General features: G+C 41.9%; 2 protein-coding genes across 5 annotated transcripts in view; one reads left to right on the forward strand and one right to left on the reverse strand.

Moving 5' to 3' along the window:
- The window catches only part of LOC134288478 (zinc finger CCCH domain-containing protein 18-like), a 282,279-nt gene that overhangs the window by 219,405 nt on the left and 36,572 nt on the right, over positions 1-26,302 (forward strand). The gene's annotated exons all lie outside the window — the stretch shown is intronic.
- LOC134288479 (uncharacterized) overlaps positions 21,578-26,302 on the reverse strand; it is a 429,933-nt gene continuing 425,208 nt past the window's right edge. The window contains exon 2 of the mRNA XM_062853465.1: positions 21,578-22,027. The gene's annotated coding sequence lies outside the window, so the exon portion shown is untranslated. The remainder of the gene's footprint in view (positions 22,028-26,302) is intronic.

The raw sequence follows: 26,302 nt of genomic DNA on the forward strand, positions 1-26,302 counted from the left end.
GGTAGCAGGCCTTAAAGGCCACCGTACTTTACAACCATTAGCGCAAATAAAATACGATCTCTTAGGGGACGAATCACGTTTCATGCGCTAGCTGAAACAAACGCATTCACATTCACACATACTAAATGCGATGATAAATATGGCCCAGTGAAGGGTTATCCGTTCACTTATTCATCGGCGGGGACTGCCTTGAAGTATCTATCTATACCAACAACACAGCTGCTGTCAGCAGGTCTCCAAGGCAAGCACTCTATTTGATAAATGAAGGAACACGCGTTCGGGGGCTGCCTAACAGGGCACCCGAGAGGCGTCGTCAGCGTTTGTCGAAACTGTTAACCGCACTCTTCGGGCCACCACTCAACTCAGTACTTGTCACTAGGCCTTATAAGGCGGGTGTGGTGAAAATCGATAAGTAACGGTCAAGCGCACGCGTGCTGCACCTAGATCACGGTTTGAACCTAGCGGGGGGCGTCTTCCCTAAGGCTCGGCTGGCTGCATCGTCGCCGGAGGATTGTTTGCCATATGCCAGCCGGCCATGAAGTTTACGACGGCGCTGTTGTCATTATATGACATGACACGATTTTGCGGCCACGGTTTCTCTGGCAATCAATTTGGTGCTGGGTCGACGACGACGGCACGGTCATGTTTCCATAATGGAGATAACGATATGACACGGTTTTCGTCACGTTGAGCGGGTTGTGATACTTGAGGCGATTATTAGCCTTGGATCGTGATTGGTTGAACTCTTAATGGAGGTTACAATTTATGGTTTCGAGAGAGCCTTAAACGAATTTATGGTGTACATAGTGTGAACACTGATTCTAGTTCCGATGCTGGAATTATTTTAATATATTGTATTTTGTCCGCCCATTGATTAAAATGTCAACTTCCAGTGTCCATAAACATGTTTTAGAAGAAATACTCTGCGGAAATGGATCTTAAAACTTTTTCAGTACGTACCCTACGAATGATAACTACTGTGGACGTAACGGTTTCTAAATTATCTGCACCACTGGGATTCCTTTATCGTTTTCTCACAGGTTTCTATCAGATATTTTTCTGACATTTTTCTAAGGGATCCTTCAGCGATTTCCCTCGGGATTTCTTTCGGGATTTTTTTTCAGGATTCCTCCATAGATCCTTCCCGGGTTTCCTTCAGAGATTTTTCTCGGAATTCTTTCAGGAATATTTTTTGGCATTCCTCCCGGGATTCCTTCAATAACCGCTCCCGGGATCCCTTCATTGATTTCTCCCGGGATTGCATTCGCGTTTTTCAATGAGATTCCGCCCGAACTCGGGCGGATTATTACCGAGATTCTAGCAGGAATTTCTCAAGGATTCTCCTTGTGTTTTCTCCCAAGATTGCTTCAGAGATTCCGTTCGGACTTCCTTTAAGATTTTTTTCCCTCTTCAGGAATTCCACGCAGAATTTCTTCATTCATACCGAACGGGAATTTTCATGGTTTTTTTTCAGGATTTTTTTAGAGATTTCTCCCAAGATGCATTCAAAGATTTTTTTTCAACGATACTTCCCGGATTTTTTTTTTCAAGGTTTCCTCCGATTTCTGCGATATTCCTTCATTGATTTGTCACTGTATTTCTTTATAAATTTTACGTGTTTTTTATGAACCTCTTCTGGGTTTCCGTTAGAGCCGGATTTACACATTCAGAGAACATATTTTTGCGAGCCTTCGGGTCTCCAGTTAGCCTAGTGATTAAAGCTATGGATCGCCAATCCGGAGACGGCGGGCTCGATTCCCGTTCTGGTCGGAAAACTTTTCTCGACTCCCTGGGCATAGTGTATCATTGTACTTGCCTCACAATTCATGCAATGGCAGGCAAAGAAAGGCCTTCAACTAATAACTGTGGAAGTGCTCAATGCACACTAAGCTTAAACGAGGCAGACCAAGTCCCAGTGAGGACGTAGAGCTATAAAGAAGAAGAAGAAGATTTTTGCGAGCATGAGCATGAGCATTGGTGACCGTACACTTCGTAGTTGCTACTCCGTGATTGGCCTGAGCTAGCGAAATTGCACAGAGAACCAATAGGCTTGGGACTTGGGATTTGTCACCATCCTCAATGTACACGTTTCGAGAGCTCAAAATTTATTGGGTCAATAACGGCGCTGGCCACGCCCTTACGGTCTACCGGGGAGAGGAAGGAATGACAACTGTTGCTACTAGAGGTTATATGTACTACTGGACCCCCACAGTTGTCACGGGAAGGAGTATTGTTAGTAGGGAGGGATTGATAGTTGCGCATAGATCAAGAATTCACTTTGGTAAGCGATGTGATCCATGCAACCGTACAGTATTCACACAAATGTGTCACCTTACAATTTGGAAGAATGGTGCGACCATAACATTTTTAATAAAAATTTATGGAATAAAAAAGATTTTGCGTCACGTCGCAATTAGGAGGACTGGTGAACCAATATGCTACTTGCCATGAAATCGACATATTAGGCCATATGAATAAAGTTGTGTAAATATTCTCTACTAAATCTGTGTGAAGCCGTGGAGTAAATCTCTGTGAATCTTCACAGAGATCTGAGTAAAGAGTATTTACTCAGTTTTATTCATATGGCCTATTGTAACAAAACTTTGTGCCGACACTAACAGTGACGGGCCACACAAACTTAAGCGAAATACTAACGCATAATTAAGGATCAAATCAGTGTGGCCAGCATCGGAAAGTGGCGGACTGTACAAAAATACAGGAGAATTTATTTAAAATAAAACATAATTGATGAAAAATTTGGTCGGCACTTGAAGTGACGAACTTTGCAGTTCTTGTTGAGTAAATATATGAAGGATGATTTTAAACTAATAGAAACATTTACTGCGTTTTTTTTTCAAATCAAAACAAGGAACAAGCTCACCGATCATCAATCATTCACTCGAGCACCCGTCGACCTATCGCTAAAACGATACGATCGTGCGACACTATTTTTTGACACTCGCAAAGATCAACACAATACTGCACACTAAACAACCGCGCATCTATTGTTTTGATTTTCACGCGAGATAATAGCGAACGCAATCGATTATGCTGCGATACTCACCCCTTATAGGAGCGATGCATGTACAGTAAAAAACAACACAATACTCGCAGAACATATTTTTGCCAACATCTTCTTCTTCTTCTTCTTTCTGGCTTTACGTCCCCACAGGGACTTGGACTGCCTCTCTTCAACTTAGTGTTCTTTGAGTTTGAACACTTCCACAGTTATTAATTGAAGGGCTTTCTTTGCCTGCCATTGCATGAATTTGTATATTGTGAGGCAAGTACAATGATACACTATGCTCAGGGAGTCGAGAAAATGTTCCCGACCGGAACGAGAATCAAACCCGGATTGGCGATTCATAGCCTTAACCACTAGGTTAACTTGAGACTCCAGGGATTATTTCATACATTTTTGCAGAGAATCCTTCTGGAATTTATCTAGGAAAGACGCTTTCACATTTATTCCAAGGATCTCTCCTGGCATTTCCTCGGAGTTCCTCCAGGCTCATTTCGGGAATTCCTCCAGGTGAATTCAAGGATTTTTCTAAGGATTCCTTTACTTGACATAGGTATATATGCACTGCATTGGCTACTGAAGCCTTCGGTTTGCTACATAATCCGTTTGTGGAACCGATGCCCTGCACCGCAAAGTAACATAAGTCAACCCGGCAATAAGCGAGAATTTTTTCCAGAATCTAAATTACCCTGTGGCAACGATCAATCATCAGCCTCGTGCCCTCCTATGATGATAGGTGGTATGTCGGTAGTTGGTCTCGGGTAATTGCAGGTGTAAATCATTTGAAAGTCTTACACGTTTTACATAACTTTCAACAACAAACTGCATGCGCTATTGGACATGCATATGCCGCCTTGGAGACGTCCGCTACCACCACTGCACTGCTACCACCGAGGTTTCAACAATCTCAGCTGTGCCGATAGAAGGAATCTATCACCGGTTCAACTGTGTACCGTAAGTTGGGGCAGCATTGAACAGTTTTCATGCCTGTGCGCATTGTCAATATTTGCACGTTCTTAGCATGTGACCCCTGCTCTATATCACATCTGTGAAGGCGTGGGTATTCAGCATGACCATGCTAAAGATAGGGAGGGGGTTTCAATTCCCGGCCGATCCTGGAAACTTTCGTAATGGAAATATCCTTGGCTTCCTTAGGCATAGAGTATCTTCGTGCGTGCCATATGATATATCCCTGCAAAATGGCCATTGGTAGAAGAAGCTCTCAGTAAAGAATAGACTTGTTAGAAGCTCAAAATGGCCGATAAAATGGCCGACTTTTGTACCTAGTCACGATTTTAAGCGCAAAAATCTCATGAAAAACAAAACCAGCGCCAGTGATATTCTTATTTTAAGCTTCTTAGTGAGCAAGAGCAAAATAAAAATTACACTGTTGTTCGAAGCTTGCTTTTTGAGATTTGTGCATTTGAAGTTCTGGTGCACTGGTGAACCAGAATTTCAAGATGTTAGTCCTTAATAACTGTGGAAGTGCTCATAGAACACTAAGCTGAAAAATCACAGTGAGAATTTTACGCCAAGAAGAAGAAGAAGGAAGTTTTTAATTGCAGTTTTAATCACTTCTTTGTTTTTGCTAATTTAGAATCCAAAAAAAAATCAGCAGAACAAAAATTATTTTCAAAGGGATTGAGAATTAACACATATGCACACACGATCAAATCTTGATCCAAGCAAATCAATGTTACCCAGTTGCACAGTACTGGAAACGTCGATTTGTTGCAGTTGGTCGCGAGGGCAGGACAGACAAGGGGGAGGACACAGACAGAAAAAAGCGGTCGGTGCATGAATTATTGTTACTGGAATGAGCTATGTACGAGGCTGCAAACAACAGAAGAAGAAAAAACCTAGACATGTGGGTAGTAGACAGTCGCGAGTCGAGTCGGATTGAGAATGGGTCGCCAATCAACTGCAATGACATACAATCGACTGACTGGTGCGCAAGCAAGAGCTTAGCTATTCATGCAGTGTAAAGAAGTGTGTTAAAATCGAAAGGGAAAATATGGGCCACCTTTCCCAACACCGCCGCCGCCGACTTGGAGTCAGGCCGACCAACAACGATGGCCAATTAGGGAAATAATAGCTTTGGCAATCGGTAGCCGCGCTAGACCTGGCACTGCTGACACAGTTATCGGTTGGTCGGTAGGCCGGTCAACGACCAGCTGGACTAAGGTGTTGAAATGTTGTCCAACTGATTGTTTTTTTTTGCCGTTTGTTTCTTCATTGGCAAATTACCATTGCTATTTTGGTTGTACTCATTTTACTTACTTTTTATAATCTGCAGAAATTAAATCAAAAAATTTAGAATGCCATAGAATTTTAAGGACAAGGTTGTTTTGTTATTATTCAAATATACTTACATTACCGATCAGGCTAAGGCTGGGGTGGCCTATACTGCATGAGCATGAGCATGAGCATAGATGACCGCACAATTCGTAGTTGCTACTCCGTGATTGACCAGAACAATCGAAATTGCACAAGGAACCAATGAATAGGGCTTAGGACTAGCTTACTATTCTCAATGTACACAGGTCGAGAGCTCTCAACTTTAATAGGGTCAATAACGGCGCCGGCCACGTCCTTACGGTCATCGAGGATGAGAGGGAATGTTAGTAAGACAAACGTTGTTATAAAGACCGCGAATCGCTGCATCTCCACGTTTGTCTCAGGAAGGATTTTTTTTGTTAGTAGGGTAAGGTACATTGTCAGTCCGGGAGTCACCTATGGTTGGTGATATGATTTGACAATGGATCAATATACACAAACCGCCGTTAACAACCGACCACTTTTCGACGCAAAAACTAGCCAAAACGAAAATTCTATCGCGCGTCTCCACTCCACTAGGGAGCAGAAACCTTTAGTCTATTCCACACAGAAATACACTGAACGCGACTCACTTGTCGGCGCTTGGATTGTTTTTCGACCGGCGAGCCCGAACTAACACTTTTCACTCTTTTGTGTAAATGCAAAAAATGAAAGAAAATTTTTATTATCAACTAAAAGTGTATTGGGAACTAGCGCGACGGGAAGCAAAAAATTCGGAACCGACTCGATCCACGACCACGACGCGTTCACCGCACACTCACCGCCGTCGAAATGCTCACTTCGGAATACAAAATAGAAAAGGAAAAAAAATCGAACCACCGAAGCAAACGCGCGCGAACTGGCACCCGGACGAAATTCTACTACCACTAAGGCTGGGGTGGCCTCTACTGTACATAAATAGTAGCCGCCTCCATTCCACTCGGTCCATGGCGGTTTGTCTGCAGTTCCGCACTCTGCGTAGGGTCCGCAGATCGTCCTCCACTTGGTCGACCCACCTAGCTCACTGTGCTCCACGTCGTCTTGTACCGGTCGGATGACTCTCGAGATCCATTTTAGTCGGGTTGCTATCCGACATCCTGATGACCCGCCCACCGTAGCCTCCCGATTTTGGCGGTATGGACGATGGTTCCCTCAGCAGCTGATGGAGCTCGTGGTTCATTCGCCTTCTCCAAGTCCCGTCTTCCATCTGCACTCCTCCGTAGATGGTACGCAACACCTTCCGTTCGAAACTCCAAGGGCGCGTTGGTCCTCTGCACGTAGGGTCCATGTTTCGTGCCCATAGAGCACGACCGGTCTAATCAGCGTTTTGGAGATGGTTAACTTCGTGTTACGGCGAACTTTATTCGATCGTAGAGTTCTGCGGAGTCCAAAGTAAGCACGATTTCCTGCCACAATGCGCCTCTGAATTTCTCTGCTGGTGTCTTTATCGGTGGTCACCAGTGAGCCCAAGTACACGAATTCTTCAACCGCCTCGATTTCATCACCGTCGATATACATTCGGGGTGGCGGGCGCGATGATTCCTCCCTGGAGTCCTTTGCCATCATGGTCTTTGTATTCGACACATTAATGACTAATCCGATTCGCCTGGCTTCACTCTTTATTCAGATGTACGTTTCCGCCATCGTCTCAAATTTACGAGCAATAATATCAATATCATCAGCGAAACCAAGCAGCTGAACGGACTTCGTGAAAATAGTTCCACTCGTGTTTATCCCCGCTCTCCTAATTACACCCTCTAAGGCAACGTTGAACAGGAAGCACGAAAGACCATCACCTTGCAGTAACCCTCTGCGAGATTCGAAGGGACTCGAGAGTGTCCCTGATACTCGAACTACGCAAATCACTCGATCTATCGTCAGTCGTCACCTTGATCAATCGTATCAGTTTATCCGGGAATCCGTATTCTTGCAAAATCTGCCATAGCTGTTCTCGATCTTTTGTATCATACGCCGATTTGAAATCGATGAACAAGTGATGTGTGGGCACGTTGTATTCGCGGCATTTCTGCAACACCTAGCGGATGGCGAACATCTGGTCGAACTCTCTTGCAATCGGTTATAGACGGCGGCATAAAATTTGAGAGAGTATCGTGTAGGCAGCGCTCAGTAGTGTGATCGCGCGGTAGTTCCCGCAATCCAACTTGTCGCCCTTTTTGTAGATGGGACACACGATACCTTCCATCCATTCATCCAGTAATACTTCCTCCTCCCAAATCTTGGTAATGACCAAGTGTAGTGCTCTCACCAGTGCTTCTCCACCGTATTTTAGAAGCTCGCTTGGTAGTTGATCTGATCCAGCGGCTTTGTTGTTTTTTCAAGCGGCCAACCTCCTCCTCAATCTCTTGGAGGTCATGGGCCGGAAGTTTTTCGTCCTGTGCACATACTCCAAGATCTGTTACCACGCCACCTTCGGTACTTGCAACGTCGCCATTGAGGTGCTCATCGTAATGCTGCCGCCACCTCTCGACCACCTCACGCTCGCTCGTGAGAATATTCCCGTGATTATCTCGGCACATGTCGGCTTGTGGCACAAAGCCTCTGCACGAGCGGTTCAGCTTCTCGTAGAACTTTCGTGTGTCCTTAGCGCGGTACAGCTTTTCCATCGCTTCGCGATCTCGTTCTTTCTGCAGGCGCTTCTTCATCCGGAAGACTGAGTTATGTCTGTTCCGCGCCTGTCTGTAACGTGCCTCAAAGATGGCCATGAGAATTTCGAACCTCTAGATCCTAGAGTTAAGAAGGCTAATGAAAAGATGCAAAAGTGCTCAGTATGAGCGTAGCTAAGCTCTAGTACATTCAACAATTATATCATATTGTTCTCCAGCCAACAAAGGGTCGTATATATGTTGAATAGGATAAAAAAGGGAAATCCTTGGAGGAACTCCAAAATGGGAAGATTTTTTTTTTAATTGTATGGAGTAACTCGAGAAGAAATCATCGGAGAAATATCTGAAGGAAATCCTTTGATAAATTCCTGATGAAAACCTTAGAGAGGATGCTTAGAGGAATTTCTGATGAAATACTTGAATGAAGATGAATTATCAAATTAACCCTCTAATACCCAATCCCGCCTTTAGACGGGGTATAGTTTGAGCATTTTTGTAATTTTTGTTTCGTGGAAAATCTATTTTTTTATATTTTTGGCTGATATTTAGGACTGTTTTGTATATCTCAAAATAGTTTTTGGTGTATTTTAAAGCGTATTTACATTTTTTAAAAATCATTGAAAAATTGATGTTTGAGTCACCTTTTAGAAGTCATTGTTTATTTTGTATTGAATCGCTACAATTAACATATTTTAAATTTTTCCCAAATCATTCTATCCTTGTTTAATAGTTTAAGGGAATCGAATACACTCTAAAATTATTTTCCTTAAAATTACACGGAAAATAAAATTTTCTGTGAAAAAAACTTAAAATAATATTATTTCAACAATAATCATAAAATCTCAAAATGTTTTCATCTCAAAAAATCCGTTCCCCAAATTGGCTTCCAGGAAAAATATAAAAGTGTGGGGATGTTCAAAAATAAAAATTAGAAAAATCAAAAACTGAAATTCACGAAATCGAGAATTAAAAAGAATCATCTTCCAAAACATGTTTAAATCGATTTTAGATGTCGAAAAATGATATTTAGATCAAAATCAAAAATTTGGGTATTAGAGGGTTAATCTTTGAAAAAAACCTTGAAAGATTTATTGAACGAATCATTGGAGGAATTTCTGTAAGAATCTGTAAATATTGCAAAATTCACCGGCACAATCCGTTCCCAGCCATCTTAGCAAACTGCAGTAGAATCACTTGGCATGATATGGGACCTCGCGATGCAGGCGAATTGCTCTGTTCAAGCTCTACTCCTCATTGAGGTAGCACCCCAAGTAACACACTTGTCACCGAAGAGTCACGACAGCGCAGGTTTATGTTGCGCAAAAGTCACTGTGACTTACTTCTAGCTAGTAAGTGTTTATTTGCGCAACAAAAACCTGCGCCGCCGTGACTCTTCGGTGACAAGTGTGTTACTTGGGACCACACTGACCACCTCATCATGATGCTGTAATCGACGCTTGCTAGGGGAGGGACATCCAAAGGGATTGTCACTAATCTTTGTTTACACCCCACAGAATCCTTTGATAAATTTCTGAATAAAATGTTGTAGCGATTTCTGAAGGAATTTTAGATGAATTCTCGGAAGAATAAAACGAAAGATTTAAAGAATTTCTAAAGTATTCTTTGGAAAAATCTTGATTAAAGTCATGCAGGAAATCATTGGGAAATTTTTAGTACGGCTCCAAAACAACTATAGAACTCGGTAATAAAAATGCACGCTAGCGCCACATTACGGCTAGATTGCTTACAAAAAGTTCAACAACTTGATAGCTATATGACTTCTCGACAACTTTGCTGAAGACCCGAACTTTCTAGCTAGAACATCAGAATTGTGGGATGTAATAAATATGTCAAAAACTTTATATAAAATGTATACTAGCACTTCGTAGCAATGGAATTAAGTACCAAATTCTACACCAAATGTCTGAACAACTTTGCTGGAGACATGAACTATGTAGGGGATCTGTATCATGAGATGATACATCTAAAAACTTACACACTTGCGCCATGTAGTGGTGACATTGCGTACCACACTTTCTGTACAAGTTTCCTGAACACACGAATTGTCTTGGTGCTCTGGATCATATTTCAAAACATGTAAAAATGTGTATTTTTCAAGCACAGGCGTGGTTCATGCAGTGACAAATTTGCGCTATAAATGTTCATTTGTTATTCATAGCATTTTTTTTTCAAAACTAAAACTGAGTTTGTTATAATGTTAACATAAAGATGATCATCTTACATTTTATTGTTTTAGAATTGACCTTAATATAATTATAGTATAATGAAAACTTGTTCTCAGATCAATTCCATCAAGTATATCTAATAGACCTGTTCACTTTTTTTGACCTACCCGTGTCACATCAAATTATCAATCCACATGCAAAAACAAGTCTTCAGTCCAAAATTGAGCCAAATTGATAAAGGTTTAGAGGTGTATCAAATCGATTTTGTGTTTTTTCGAGCATTTTCACGAAAATGTACTCCAATATCCAGAAAATTGCGCCGAAAAAGTACAGAAAACACCGTTAAAATATAGTTGGAACAATACTCTACAACTTTGCCGAAGACACTTCGGTGTTTAAATTGCTTATTTCAAAGTTATTCAACAATTTTCGTTAAAAAATCGCCAAAAAATACAATATTTTTACGGTTTTTCACACAAAAGTTATGTAAATTTACATTGTTTTAAGTGACTAATTTAATTAGCTATTGCTCCTATGTGTTACGAACATTTCGTCCATACATCATTTTAGTGTAGGAATTCGTTTTCATTGACTAATTATCAAAAGTTTGTCACGTTGATACTAAAAATCGCGTAGAGTTGCCAGCACAAAATTAAACAAAGTTACCCATGATTAAAACGTTATTACATTTCTTTAACGCATCTGCATCAGTTTCAATTTGGTGTAGATGGTTGAGCTTGAGACTGCCGATTCGAAGATTCAAGGTTCGAGCCCTGGAATAGGATTTTTTGCGTCTCGATCCAGCTATAAGTTAATGAGACTACACTCTGCATCTCATTGCAATTTGGCATCATAGCCTTGTTTCAATACCGTAGAGTGCATAGTAAGAATGAAGTTTCCCTTTATCGTGTAGTTGTGTAGCTTGTGGCTAGATAGATGCAAGTAATCTCCACAGTTGTATGATAAATTTTGCATCCAGAAGCAGTTCCATCATCGTATTGAATTGTTTTAGCTAAATTAATCGGTATCAAACAGATGTCCAATACATATTTCGTCCAGCTGATCTCGTCGACACGATTTCTTGTCAACAAGTAAACTAAATATCTAGCTAGTCCTGGAATGGGCTTAATTGGCAGGTCCCGATCATCATTATTTGGAAGATTGCGTGTAAGTCATGGGCCATGGCTCATGGCAGATTCATCATCCTAACTGCTACAAAGAAAGAAAAAAAAGTTTATTATGTATTTGAGCTTGAACCTGGAACCTTCTGATCCGCAGGCTCGAGCCTTATCATCTGCGCCATTTCTGATACTTGAATCAAAAGACATTAGAATACGATGGCATGACGTCTTAATCATGGGTAACTTTGTTTTAATTCGTGCTGGCAACTCTACGCGATTTTTAGTATCAACGTGACATACTTTTGATAATTAGTCATTGAAAACGAATTCCTACACAAAAACGATGTATGGACGAAATGTTCGTTACACAAAGGAGAAATAGCTAATTAATTTAGTCACGTAAAATAATGTAAAATTACATGACTTTTATATGTAAAATCGTAAAAATATCGTGTTTTTTCGTGATTTTTCAACTAAAATTATTGAATAACTTCGAAATACGCAATTTTAACACCGTAGTATCTTCGGCAAAGTTGTAGAGTATTGTTCTAACTATATCCTAACGATATTTTCGGTACCTTTTCGGTGCAATTTTCTGGATTTATGAGTAAATTTCTGTGAAAACGGTTAAAAAAACACAAAATCGGTTTGATACACCTTTAAATCTTTATCAATTTGGCTCAATTTTGGACTGAAGACTTGTTTTTGCATGTGGGTTGATAATTTGATGTGTCACGGAGAATCGGAGAAAAAAGTTTCAAAGTGAACAGGTCTAATATCTAATGAGATGAACCAGCCTCGGGCTGAAAATCTCATAAATAAAGACATAAAAAAAAGTATATCTAAATACAACAAACATTGAGATAACTATCAACCTTTGGTATTAGTGTGTTACATTTTCGTTATTCCCTTCTCTGCCCATAACTGCATAAAAGTCACATTCGACAAAAGTAGGCATTGGAGAAAATGGAGCTCAAAGTTTGCAACTTGCGTTTGCATGGAAAAGGATTGAAATTTCAAAAATATGCCAAACATTCAAAATTAATCCTGTTGCAAAGAAATCTCCTGCAGCTTTTCTTCTATGCTGGGCGAAGAGTTGTAAAAATAAATAGACCAAAATATGATTGGCGGTACGCTATGAGGCCAGTGTGTATTCTCAGTGTGTCTGTTATGCAATTACCTTCGTGAATATTTTGATAATGAAACAAAATGACTTGGTATTTATTTCACATTTTGTAGAACAAACTTGTCAAATTCATTTGGGTGGATGATAGTACTGATAATTTGGAGATGATCCCCGGAAATAACTCAATATTGACAAAAACAGCAAATGTTACAAATATGCAGTTATGGGCAGTTCTGATTGGGATACTCCTTAATTCGGAATATGAAATCATGTCATCCATTACATTCAACATATTACTACCGCTGTTTGACTCGTTGGCGAACCCAACAAACATGATTGCTGTACAACGGCTGAATAAACTGCTCTTAGGCTTAATTTTCATTTTTTTGGCTGAATAAGCCTTGGTGTGGTCGGGAAATTTTCTCTCGACTTTCGGGCATAGTATACCATTGTGCTCGCCACACAATATACAATTCATCCAATGTTTTCTCAGTCATCGCAGTACATGGCGGGCACTGGCGAAATTTTATTCCATTGGCATGTGCATAAAATCTCCGCATATCGTACCGATCAGTGCTTTCCTGTGCTTCAGCAATCACACTCTCTGAGTACTGTTGGTTTTTGCTGCAATCGATTTGTTTCTCTTCTGATCCTGTTACCCTGTACCACTCTCTGCAGCGTGGGTTACTAGTCACTAGCATTCGACTAAATACTGGCGTTATTTCTCTCGTTCGTCACTCGTTGGAACTACTCGTCAAACCAGATATTACGTTACGAGAAATGAACACTCCCAGCTGGTGTATAGAACTGTAACACATTATACCAACTAGAGAAGTCTCACTAATCTTCAGCAAAATCAATATAAAAATAAAAACTCCTAAAATGTTTTTATGGGGGTACGTTGACTCTGCATAACCATCATTCGCCACACTATACTGTTTCCTTCTGAATCGACCTTGGCGCTATTTACGAAAAAGGTAAACGGCTGTAATTGAACGCCACTTTGTAGTCCGAGGAAATCCCTCTTACTACCGTAAAGTATACCGTCGTCATCATCAGATGTTCCGCTTCATTTAAACGATGATCTGGCCTTTCTCCGGCACCTCTGATGGTGCCCATACAGGTAGGTGGTGGTAGGCAAGTTCGAGAGACGACAGGGACCATCATCGCTCATTCATGAAATGCTTGACCTTTCCCCACTTTTGCGAAGAAGTCAATTATTGTTGTTCTTCATTTTTCGCTGCAGTCCAGTAGGTGCATGCTAAGCTATACGCTTCAGACAGAGCTTATCGCATACATATTTATGCGACACGGCTCTCATCTTCGGCTTTCTTGCAGCGAGGCATGTTTCATTTCCATTACAATACACTCCGGGCTACCGCTGTTACCTAGGTACTGTGTTCATTTACCGGTGAAAATAATTCACAACCGTTTATGATGGGCGTTGTTGGGGGGGAAATGCAAGGTATTTTAACCGGTTTCCATCAGAGGAGAAGAAGAATACAGTAATCTGATGCTGTTGGCCGACTTTATATGGGGTGGTTTCGACCTACGTTGTTTTCAAAACGTTCTCATCTACGCAGTGTATGCAGACCTGGCACAAACCTGCGTTCATTGAAGTTTTCTAACTTTCTCATGACGTCGATGATGTCGGCGAAATGCCGTCCATCCATCAGAACGTGGTGGATTTGCGATTCCGTCTGCTGTGGTGATCTCCAGGTGTAACGATAAGGGAGGCTGTGGTGGAAAAAGGTGCAGTATTTGCCATGTTTTTGGAGGCAGCGAAATCGATGAGTCGCAGGCCGTTCTCGTTCATCAGTTGATGGGTGTCAAACTTTCCAATCGTCGGCCTGAATTCCTCCTCCTGGCCTACCTAAGCGTTTAGGTCTCCTATGATGATGTTGACATCGTGACTTAGGCAGCGGTCGTACGCACGATCTAACTGCGCGTAGAATCCGTACTTATCATCAGTACTTCCGGAGTGTGGACTATGCACGTGGAACTAATCTGCGTCCTAAATCGGGGGGTTTACTGTGGATGCTGGATGCATCCATAGTCTCACACGCATTACTGACTGACTGCATTGAGGGAGCCCCCTTACGTCATAGGATCAGTTGCACTTTTTGCGGCGACTTTCAAGCTCTCTTTCAACGATTCCGCTGCGGTGCTCGGTGTTCGACTCGGTGCTGCATATGATCGTTGGCATTTCACATGTTGTTGGTCAAAGATCGTGGCAGATTTGACACACGAGCATCGGTTCGGTATATTATGTCATGGTACCTTGCTGGGGACCTTGGCGTATGTAGGGCGAACTCATTAGCAGAATTCAGGTTTCTGGGGGAATCGGGGCGACCTCTGTATAAAGTAGTTGTTGGAATGAGGTCAGAGGGTAAATTTTCGTTAAATTACCACTCAGTCCTATGGGCTCACACCCTCATTATAGATGTCTCTTAATGCCAAATGCATTCTAAATTGTAATAATTTTCCGTTATTTCGCGCTAAAGGCCGTTATCGTTCAATTACTCAATATTTAATCATAATTTTTCACGGTTTTTGAACGGTTTGTACATAACCCAAGATATCATTAGCACTATATTTCGCATTTTTTGGCACACAGAGCTATTAGGCGGCCAATATAGAGCGTGTGGGCTTCTTATTAGCATTATAATAGTTCTGAGGTGAGTAATAGTGCCTCGTGGTTACTTGGGAAGTATTCGAGAGCAGTATAGTATAGCCTCCGGTGGATGAACTTTCCATATTTAACTACTAGATGCCAGTACACGCTGTTTGAGTCGCAACTCCTTAATGAACAGATGCTCGGAACGAAGATCCTCAACCAAGCTGAAGTTAGAAGGTACTTCTGAGAACTAAAGCTATGTAGAATGTACATTCCAGGTTGTCGACGCATTATTTATCATCTCTAACATAATCATTAGCATTGACATTAGCATTAAGCAAGTCACTAATTCATAGGTGGTACAGTCCCAGACCGCTGCAAAACGGTGAGTCGATAAGGAGAGCGTCCAATATAGCTCTGGTCCTCACAAGTTCCTACCTCATGCTTCCACGGGTCAAGCGATGACAAAGACCGTCAGCTAAGAGTTGTGTGCTTAGCTGGTAGTGCAGCCTGGGCACTGTTGTCCTTCTGACTTTAGCTAGATTGAGGAGGTACGATCCAAGTGTCTGTTCACTGTGGCATCCTAGTATTTCAGTGTGAGTGAGTTACGCATCTGGAGGAGAGTGTCGAGCATGAGTGGACTAAACGGGATGTTGAGGCCGAGCTGCTGCGTGCTCCGGTGACGAAGAGACCGCGAGTTAAATAGGATTTTTAATACCTGGAATAGTTGGAATACCACATTGGCGATCCTGCCATGTAAATGGCAGTACAGTTTTGTGAGTTTTAGTTGGATAGCCGTGTTAAAATGAAAGATACAGTTCGGACTTATTTCCAAAGTGTGAGTATAAACAAAGAAAAGTGAAAAAATAAGAGGGTTCATGTGGCATGGTTGCCAGAAATGTTGCATTTGATATCTTGCGCAGAGTTTCAGCTCATTGCCAAGCATCAAATCGAACTTGAAGCAGGGCCAATGTTTTTCTATTGAGTCGGAAGTAGTTCAATGCTTTCATGCACAAGAAGAATGTTACCGTTGCTTGCGCAGAGTTTCAGCTCATTGCCAAGCTTAAAAGTTGCACCGGGTAAAGCCCATGGTCAACGAATGTATTGCGTCGAGTTTAGCTCATGGCCAATACGATGAAAAAAAAATCAAAATGACTTGCGTAGAGTTTCAGCTCATTACCAAGCATTTTGAAATGGTTGAGCCGGGTGAAGCCCATGGCCAACCAGTTCAACATTTCTGTTGGGTGCAGATCGGTGATGGTTGTGCAGAAGTTTAATCAGAGTCGAAAAAAAACAAGCAAATTGTTGAACTTGTTTCCAAAAAAAAAAAGAGAAAGAACAGTTACTATCACAAAATCAAAAAGCATCCAGAAATGTCTGGCAAATTGTAATGCAGTAAGACGGTTGGTTTTTTTTCAGTAATGAAAAAAAAAAAAGATAAAACTAAGCAATAGCTAACAAAATGTGACAAATATTTGAAAATATAATTAACTGGCTGCACTGCACTGCACTCAGGGATGCTGTCAGTTGAGAAGATGGTTCATTTCATGTGATAGTGTGAGTGAGAGGTGCAAACGAACGTTTTTGACGTTTTCCTTTTTGAACTGCATCTGCATCATCTGCATTCGCAATCGACCCAGCAATGACGTCGGCGACTACTGGACCATCCGTAGTTTCTCTTGACTGCACGGTGTACATTATCAGTTCCCGGTGAAATCATCCCGTTTGTTGGCAATAAGTTACTAAAAACTAAATACTGGAGATTGTGATTTAAGATTTTCTTCGAATGCACAGGGGAATGAACGTGGAAAATAGCGGATGTTTTTTTTTATGGCTACTAGTGTGCGGTGAGGTAGTCCGTGTTATTAAAGTGCTCAATCGCGGGTGATTTTAGTTCTTTGGAGGTACGGAATGTTTTGATTTCCTAATGTTTTGTTTCAAGGTGTCAATGCTTTCATTAAAAAAAAAAAACCTGGTGTAAGCCTAATAATTTGGCTACACATTTATGAAACGCTCAGATGGAATATAAACAACAAACTAAAGCTCTGTTACAATGTTTATATTTGTGAAGTGCTTGTTAGCGGCATCAGTGATGTAGTGATAAGCGTGGATGTCTCACCCCAGTCGGTCTAGTTTTCAATTCTAGACGACGCCGTCGATATTTTTGAGGCATGGACCAAAAAAGTCACCATTTTTAGTGAAGAGACTGGTTGTTTTTATTTAAATTGGATGATTTTATAATTGTTTTCTTTTCAACGCTATGATCCATTTTACGAGACGTTTCGGATCAGCTGATCACTCATTTCATGAATGGAAATTTGACAGCAGTTCGCGTCCAAGCCCGTGAATGTGAATATCAATATCAACACTGTTGTCGTTTCGTTAAAAAGACTAGTAGGTATTCAACAAAAATGATCATCTGAAGAAGAATATCTGCTGAAAATATGGATACATAAATTGCTATAATAAAGATTCAAAATAGAAAAAAAAACTACATTTTTTTGTGTGCAAAGGGAGAAGCAATGTGATAATGATACGGCCTAAATACACTTGTTCGTATGAATTGGCATTATAACTACTACAGATGCATGGCATTCATTAAGAATGGATTTACTGCAAAGATTAGCTGCATTATTTTGCACACACTACAGCGAAACTTTAGAGTAATCTGTTTTTCATATGGTGACCGTTCATATTATATTGGTGATTCACGGTTAGCCAGTATACAGGTTGTATAGTCTCATGAATCCAGATTGTTTATTGTAGATACAGAATCAGGTTGGATAAACCGAACATTTTCTGCAAAGGGAGGATGTGGCATCCTAGTATTTCAGTGTGAGTGAGTTACGCATCTGGAGGAGAGTGTCGAGCATGAGTGGACTAAACGGGATGTTGAGGCCGAGCTGCTGCGTGCTCCGGTGACGAAGAGACCGCGAGTTAAATAGGATTTTTAATACCTGGAATAGTTGGAATACCACATTCACCAAGGAGGTGCGGCTCAAACAGCGTCTGTTCTGGCATCCAGCGGCTGAGTAAGAAACGTTGCACCACGCCCAGCTAGATCCAAGGTGGTAGCCCCATCAGCGTGGTCGTCCCAGAGTTGGTTGGGACCACGGTGCTCCATTTACCGTTATTATAAATTAAAATATACCATCAAAACCTGAAACGCCATTCTCTTTATTTATCTATCCTACACCTCTGGGCAAATTTTTAAAATCATCGTTGGGCGAAATTTTGAGTTACGCCCTTTTAAAGGGCCTAACCTCTAAAAAATCGAGTTTTCTATAGAATGACACCAGATTTCATAACAGAATCATGAATTAAAGGCATCAATAACAGAAATTATCATAAACAACATTGAAATTTGGTAGTATGCATCCATATGAATATCGGTGGAGTGCATTTTGTATCAAAATGTGTCATTACGGCTATAGAAAACAAACATTACATTGGTGTAACAAATTCAATTAAAAGTATATTGTATTGTGATTCCACATGTCAAAAGATGTTCATATTACTGTCAGTCATAGCGATAGTATTCACATGCATATCAGCACCAACATTTCAAAAAGACGTAACTGATCTTTAAAACAATATCTTCTCCCATAGCTGTAGATCGTATTTCATCTTCCCCGAACACCAACAACCACTATCGGAAAGAATTGCATTTCCTCCGTCCAGTAGTGGTTGTTCATTGCAACGGAGAGATAAAGGTTTGGTTTCGGCAAGCAGTTTCGCCATTTTGAAATGTTAGCACCGATATATGAAGAGCATACACTCTCTATACAGAAAATCTGCTTTAAAAACAATAGTCAAATATGGGCAACCTCAAAATAAACAAAAAGTAATATGTCTGTGTGCCAAACGGCTTAAGTTAAAAGTATAGAAAACCAAAACATTGAAAGGCCAAAAGACAAAAAGTCGAATCAGGCTTCAAATAATCACACATAAAATGCTGCATGAAAATTCTTTCTTTTTTTTTTGAAATATGTAGGTAAGACCTTTTGTCCCTACTATTTTTATTTTTTTCGACCTACTATACATTACAAGAAAAATTATCGTGTAAAGTTATGCAAAAATATAAATAGATATGCGCAGTTACATTTAATCGTTTCAATGTCTTCTGCGCCGTCAATCAATAGCTATTTTCCGCATTTATTGTAGAAGACACGGACACGATAGCGACTATCTATTAGCAATTTTGAACATTTTTGTGCGATAATCTACGGCGAAACGCGCAATATTGTCTTCGATTTTTTTTGCATTTCTATAGAAGCATAGAGCATTTCAAGAACGCGTAACTACTTTCCAAAACAACATATTTTTTCAAAGCTGTGGCGTGGCACTTCTAGAAAAAAAGAATGCTCCTCTTTCGATGGCTTACATTTGAGGGGTGACATGTAATCTACATCCATAGAAGCAGCCGTATCATCAACCAGTTACGCCCTTCTGAAATCCTGAAGCTGAAAAGACAAACCGTTCAAATCTGGAGCAACATTTGAAAAGGGCATACAAGCATTGGTAAACAATGATTTCACACGTCGCTCCTGAACCCCCATCAACTTATTCACACAAACTAAGACAGTTTTCAGATAGAGCAAACATCGATCTTTCGGATAACGGTGTTCATTTGCGTGGGTGGGCTGCTGTTAGGCCCTCGAAGCGATTTCGAAAAAAGGCACAAAACCTGTTGGGCCTTTTACAAATGTTGCTCCAGGAATGAAATAAAAAATGAAATACAATAGGTCGAAGAAAAGTTAAATTAGTAGGGACAAAAGGTCTTACTTACATATTTTAAAAAAAGAAAGAATTTTCACCCAGAATATTATGTTTGATTGTTGCCTGTTCCGACTTTTTGTCTTTTGGCCTTTAGATATTTTGAATTTCTATTCTTATAACTTAAGATATGTGGCACACAGACATATTTCTTTTTGTCTAATTTGTGGTTGCTCATATTAAATATTTTTGACAAATTTTGACTATTGTTTTTAAGGCAGATTAGCTGTATAGAGAGTGTAAGCTTGGTGCTAACATTTCGAAATGGCGAAACTGCTTGCCGAAACCAAACCTTTATCTCTCCGATGCAATGTACAATTACTTACTGGACGGAGGAAATGCAATTCTTTCCGATAGTGGTTGTTGGTGTCCTGGGAAAGATGAGATTTGATCTGCTATGGAAGAAGATATTGCGTTGAAGATCAGTTACGTCCTTTTGAAATGTTGGTGCTGATATGCATGTGAATACTATCGCTATGACTGACAGTAATATGAACATCTATTGACATGTGGAATCACAATACAATATACTTTTAATTGAATTTTTTACACCAATGTAATGTTTGTTTTCTATAGGCCCTTAGAACTTCTACCGTATATTGTCGTAATGACAAATTTTGATACAAAATGCACTCCACCGATATTCATATGGATGCATACTACGAAATTTCAATGTTGTTCATGATAATTTCTGTTATTGATGCCTTTAATTAACGATTCTGTTATGAAATGTGGTGTTATTCTATAGAAAACTCGATTTTTTAGAGGTTAGGCCCTTTAAAAGGGCGTAACTCAAATTCGCCCAACGATGATTTTAAAAATTTACACAGAGATGTAGGATAGATAAATAAAGAGAATGGCGTTTTAGGTTTTGATGGTATATTTTATTTTATAATAACGGTAAATGAAGCACCGTGGGGACGTTACACGCAAAAAAAATCCGTTCCGATATACGTGCACTCCCAGTCACGGCAACGGAAACAAACGGGAACTATGCATAGCAACGATAACAACAATAAGAAATGTACACCGTGAACTAGATGTCACGGTTTCTAGAACGCCCATACTGACAGCTGGAACTAGTTCCAGTTCACGGTGTATATTTGCTTGTTCTCATGTTTGCGTTTGTTTGTTCACGTTTATCAGAACGGTTTTCTGAGCGTGTAAACAGAAATGGCACGATGGCCCTCCGGCGAGACAGGAGTGTTGGCGTAGGCCCAATAAGCCACCCGTAAAAATCCCCATTGCGAATAACATAGGAGAAAATACGACTCGATACAATCGGCAAAGACCCACGCGACGAAATAAGGACTACGATTGGAAACTTGGAACATGGAATTGCAAGTCACAGCCGATCAACGCAAGGATGTGCATGTTGAGAGTTAAGGGTCATTTCTTCAACTACAGCATCATCAACGTCCACTGCCCACACGAAGGGAGACCCGATGACGAGAAAGAAGCGCTCTACGCGCAGTTAGAGCAAACATACGATGGTTGCTCGCCGCGTGACGTGAAAATCGTTGTCGGCGACATGAACGCGCAGGTAGGAAGGGAGGAAATGTACAGGCCGGTAATCGGGCGAAACAGCCTGCACGCCGTATCGAATGATAACGGCCAGCGATGCGTAAACTTTGCAGCCTCCCGTGGTATGGTAGTCCGAAGCACCTTCTTCCCCCGCAAAGATATCCACAAAGCCACCTGGAGATCACCCGACCATCAAACAGAAAACCAAATCGACCACGTTCTAATCGACGGTAAATTCTTCTCAGATATAACCAACGTCCGCACGGTGTCAGGCCATTCGGCCGAAGGTCATTAGGCCGAAGGCCATTCGGCCGAATGGTCATCAGGCCGAATGGTCATTGGGTCTTCTTCTTGCCGTTACGTCCCCACTGAGACAAAGCCTGCTTCTCAGCTTATTAACTGAGAGCTTCCTCTGCAAATGACCATTTTGCATGTGTGTATCGTGTGACAGGCACGAAGATACTTTATTGATGCTGAATCTACTGATATTTTACCCATGAATTTTTCCTTCTTTTAAATATAGGCTGTTCTTTCTAGTATCATTGCTGAAATAGTTTTTGGCGCTGAAACTGCTGATATTCAATTCATAAATTTTTCCTTCTTTAAAACATAGGCTATTCTTTCTAGTTCCATTGTTAAACTAGTTTTTGTCAAAAATTGTTGGAAAAGGTAAAAACAACGGCTAACTTTCAATTCGTCCTGATGACCATTCGGCCTAATGACCATTCGGCCTAATGACCATTCGGCCTAATGACCATTCGGCCTAATGACCTTCGGCCTAATGACCCAGCATCCGTCCGCACATACCGCAGTGCGAATATAGATTCGGATCACTACTTAGTAGCTGTATGCATGCGCTCAAAACTTTCGACAGTTATCACCACGCGTCGAAGTCGAACGCCGCGGCTCAACATCGAGCAACTTCGTAACGTGGCTCAAGACTACGTGCAGCAGTTAGCATTGGCCCTACCAACGGAAGAGCAGCTTGGCGCAACTACACTTGAAGATGGTTGGAGGGACATCCGCTCCGCCATAGGTAGTACCTCGGCTACAGCACTAGGCTTCGCGACTCCGAATCACAGAAACGACTGGTACGACAGCGAATGTGAACAGTTGAAAAACGAGAAGAATGCAGCATGGGCGAGAATGCTGCAACACCGTACGAGAGCGAATGAGGCACGTTACAAACAGGCGCGGAACAGGCAGAACTCAGTCTTCCGGATGAAGAAGCGCCAGCAGGAAGAACGCGATCGCGAAGCGATGGAAGAGCTGTACCGCGCTAAGGACACACGAAAGTTCTACGAGAAGCTGAACCGCTCGCGCAGAGGCTTTGTGCCACAAGCCGACATATGCCAAGATAACCACGGGAATATTCTCACGAGCGAGCGTGAGGTGGTCGAGAGGTGGCGGCAGCATTACGATGAGCACCTCAATGGCGACGTTGCAAGTACCGAAGGTGGCGTGGTAACAGATCTAGGAGTATGTGCACAGGACGAAAGACTTCCGGCCCCTGACCTTTGAGATTGAGGAGGAGGTTGGCCGGTTGAAAAACAACAAAGCCGCTGGAGCGATCAACTACCAAGCGAGCTTCTAAAATATGGTGAAGAAGCACTGGTGAGAGCACTACACTGGGTCATTACCAAGATTTGGGAGGAGGAAGTAATACCGGAGGAATGGATGGAAGGTATCGTGTGTCCCATCTACAAGCAGGGCGACAAGTTGGATTGAGGGAACTACCGCGCGATCACACTACTAAGCGCTGCCTACAAGATACTCTCTCAAATTTTATGCCGCCGTCTATCACCGATTGCAAGAGAGTTCGTGGGGCAATATCAGGCCGGATTTATGGGTGAACGCGCTACAACGGACCAGATGTTCGCCATCCGCCAGGTGTTGCAGAAATGCCGCGAATACAACGTGCCCACACATCACTTGTTCATCGATTTCAAATCGGCGTATGATACAATCGATCGAGAACAGCTATGGCAGATTATGCACGAATACGGATTCCCGGATAAACTGATACGGATGATCAAGGCGACGATGGATCGAGTGATGTGCGTAGTTCGAGTATCAGGGACACTCTCGAGTCCCTTCGAATCTCGCAGAGGGTTACGGCAAGGTGATGGTCTTTCGTGCTTGCTGTTCAACATTGCTTTGGAGGGTGTAATAAGAAGAGCGGGGATAAACACGAGTGGGACGATTCTCACGAAGTCCGTTCAGCTGCTTGGTTTCGCCGATGATATTGATATTATTGCTCGTAAATTTGAGACGATGGCGGAAACGTACATCCGACTAAAGAGTGAAGCCAGACGAATCGGATTACTCATTAATGTGTCGAAGACAAAGTACATGATGGCAAAGGGCTTCAGCGAGGAATCAGCGCGCCCGCCACCTTGAATTCATATCGACGGTGATGAAATCGAGGCGGTTGAAGAATTCGTGTACTTGGGCTCACTGGTGACCGCCGACAACGACACCAGCAGAGAAATTCAGAGGCGCATTGTGGCAGGAAATCGTTCATACTTTGGACTCCGCAGAACTCTACGATCGAATAAAGTTCGCCGTAACACGAAGTTGACTATCTACAAAACGCTGATTAGACCGGTCGTTCTCTATGGGCACGAAACATGGACCCTACGTGCAGAGGACCAACGCGCCCTTGGAGTTTTCGAACGGAAGGTGTTGCGTACCATCTACGGCGGAGTGCAGATGGAAGACGGGACTTGGAGAAGGCGAATGAACCACGAGCTGCATCAGCTGCTGAGAGAACCAACCATCGTCCATACCGCGAAAATCGGGAGGCTACGGTGGGCGGGTCACGTCATCAGGATGTCGGATAGCAACCCGAGTAAAATGGTTCTCGAGAGTCATCCGACCGGTACAAGAAGACGTGGTGCGCAGCGAGCTAGGTGGGTCGACCAAGTGGAGGACGATCTGCGGACCCTACGCAGAGTGCGGAACTGGAGACAAACAGCCATGGACCGAGTGGAATGGAGGCGGCTACTATGTACAGCAGAGGCCACCCCGGCCTTAGCCTGACCAGTAAGGTAAGTAACAGTCCCAGACCGCTGTTAAGAGATTGCCTTCTTCCCGTCCGTTACCAAAGCACACAGATTTGGGACTAATCACTGACTCTAATAAAAGATTGACGCAAATTTCCAACGGCTGAGAGCGGTCCTGGCCACGTCCTTGCATCAGCTGAGGGATGGGAAAGGAATATTAGTTGGACACCTATGAAAGGTATGCAGATCTCTCTATGTCCTAGGTGTCACGGGAATTTGGGTATTTGGAAGGGTTAAGTCCAAAGGATACGTTTGGACAACGTTTAGGCGAGGTACAGGATCAGACTCACCAAATTATACGAATCCCAGTACTCTCGAGACGAAATTTTTGACTTCCATTTGCTTGTCCCGGGACATCCAGCAGCAATATCACCAAAAACTCCAGACGACGTTGCGCCGATGGGAATAAGACAAACTCTCATGACAATCGCGAATTATCCGGATATCAATTAACAAGCACTTTTCGAGGCAAAATTTGCAACACCAGCCGTTTCTTTTTTTCAGTTCGGCCGACCATAATCAAAAGAACGCGGAGTAAATAAAACGCGTGACATTTTCGAAAACGCATCTGCTCACGCGCACAGCCTGCTACCATCCGATTATTTATCAGCTCTATATAGAGCTCTAATATTCACACAAAAAATAAAATAAAAATGTAGAATAAGTAATGAACGGACAGGATTATTCAAGATATTTATAAGACTACTACTAGACTATGATCTGGTCACAACGCTAATGATAATTACACGTGTGAAACATTGTAGTAATGTGATCCACTTACTTGCAGCGCAATAGTTCACACGTTGTTCAATGTTATGGTTGGCATGTCGAGGATAACGGCGGTAGTAGCTGGTCAACACTTGCGAAACATCATAAGGTACCTGCGAGGGACCCTACTGAATGCGCCATGCATTTGCCCAGCCGTTGTTGAGTCACACACGTCGGACAGGCAGTCTGGTTAGGCTCCTTCGGTACTCCACCACCGTCGCCGCTCTGTCGAGGTCCACTTGCTCACATTCGTCAAATGTGGGGCAATGCAGTTCACACTACGCTCCATATGGTCACATAAAATATGACCGGTGTATGTATACCTAATTGAGTTGAGAAAAGGTACACGCATATGGTACATATAAAACCACAGAAAAACAGGGCTATCAATTTCAGACCTCACTCACGGTAGCAGACAGCCGACAGCCAATGACAACGAAAAAAAACGTAAACAAAGCTAGAAAATAATAACACCGAATAAAAAAAACAGAATAGGAAATATGTAAGGTACTGGGGCTGACCGACCGTTCGATGGTCAGTACCTTGTGTTTTACTTTTTCACCTTCGCTTACGCCAGCGGTTTTCAGATCGTGCACCGCGGTGCACTTGGTGCACCGCAAAGTCTCGACAAGTGCACCGCAAGGCATATCAAAAGTCCTGCCATTACTTAAATGAACAATTTTCGAAAATGCCTTGTGGTCCACTGCAAAACGAATTTCCGATCGATCGCTGTATAAATTTCCAAGGTTCTTGCCGAGGGAGAGATTTGATTACCCTTGATTTACAAGATTCAATTATTTTACAAGGAATCTGTATTGCATCTTCAATAACTTCGCTGAAAATCTCAAAAGAAATTCAACCTGTTTTTGCTACGAATTCTCGTATGATCTGGGAAAGGTTCTATCAAAAATCTCGCAAGCAGCTTCCAAGAATTTCTCTCAATTTACCACTGCTTTTCGTATTTGATATTTTTGAATTTTGATTATTTTTGTATTATGTACCTTCAGATTTCCTTATGAATCGGCTAGGAAACAAGAATGAAATTTACCCAAAATCTTGTCAGTTATTGCAAATTTGCCAGGAATCTTACGAGAATCTAGTTATAGTTGAAAAATCCTAAAAATGATTCAAGGGTAAACACAGGAATTCGTCGAGGT

The sequence above is a fragment of the Aedes albopictus genome, chromosome 2 (genome assembly GCF_035046485.1).
Source record: "Aedes albopictus strain Foshan chromosome 2, AalbF5, whole genome shotgun sequence".
NCBI classification, from domain to species: Eukaryota; Metazoa; Arthropoda; class Insecta; order Diptera; family Culicidae; genus Aedes; species Aedes albopictus.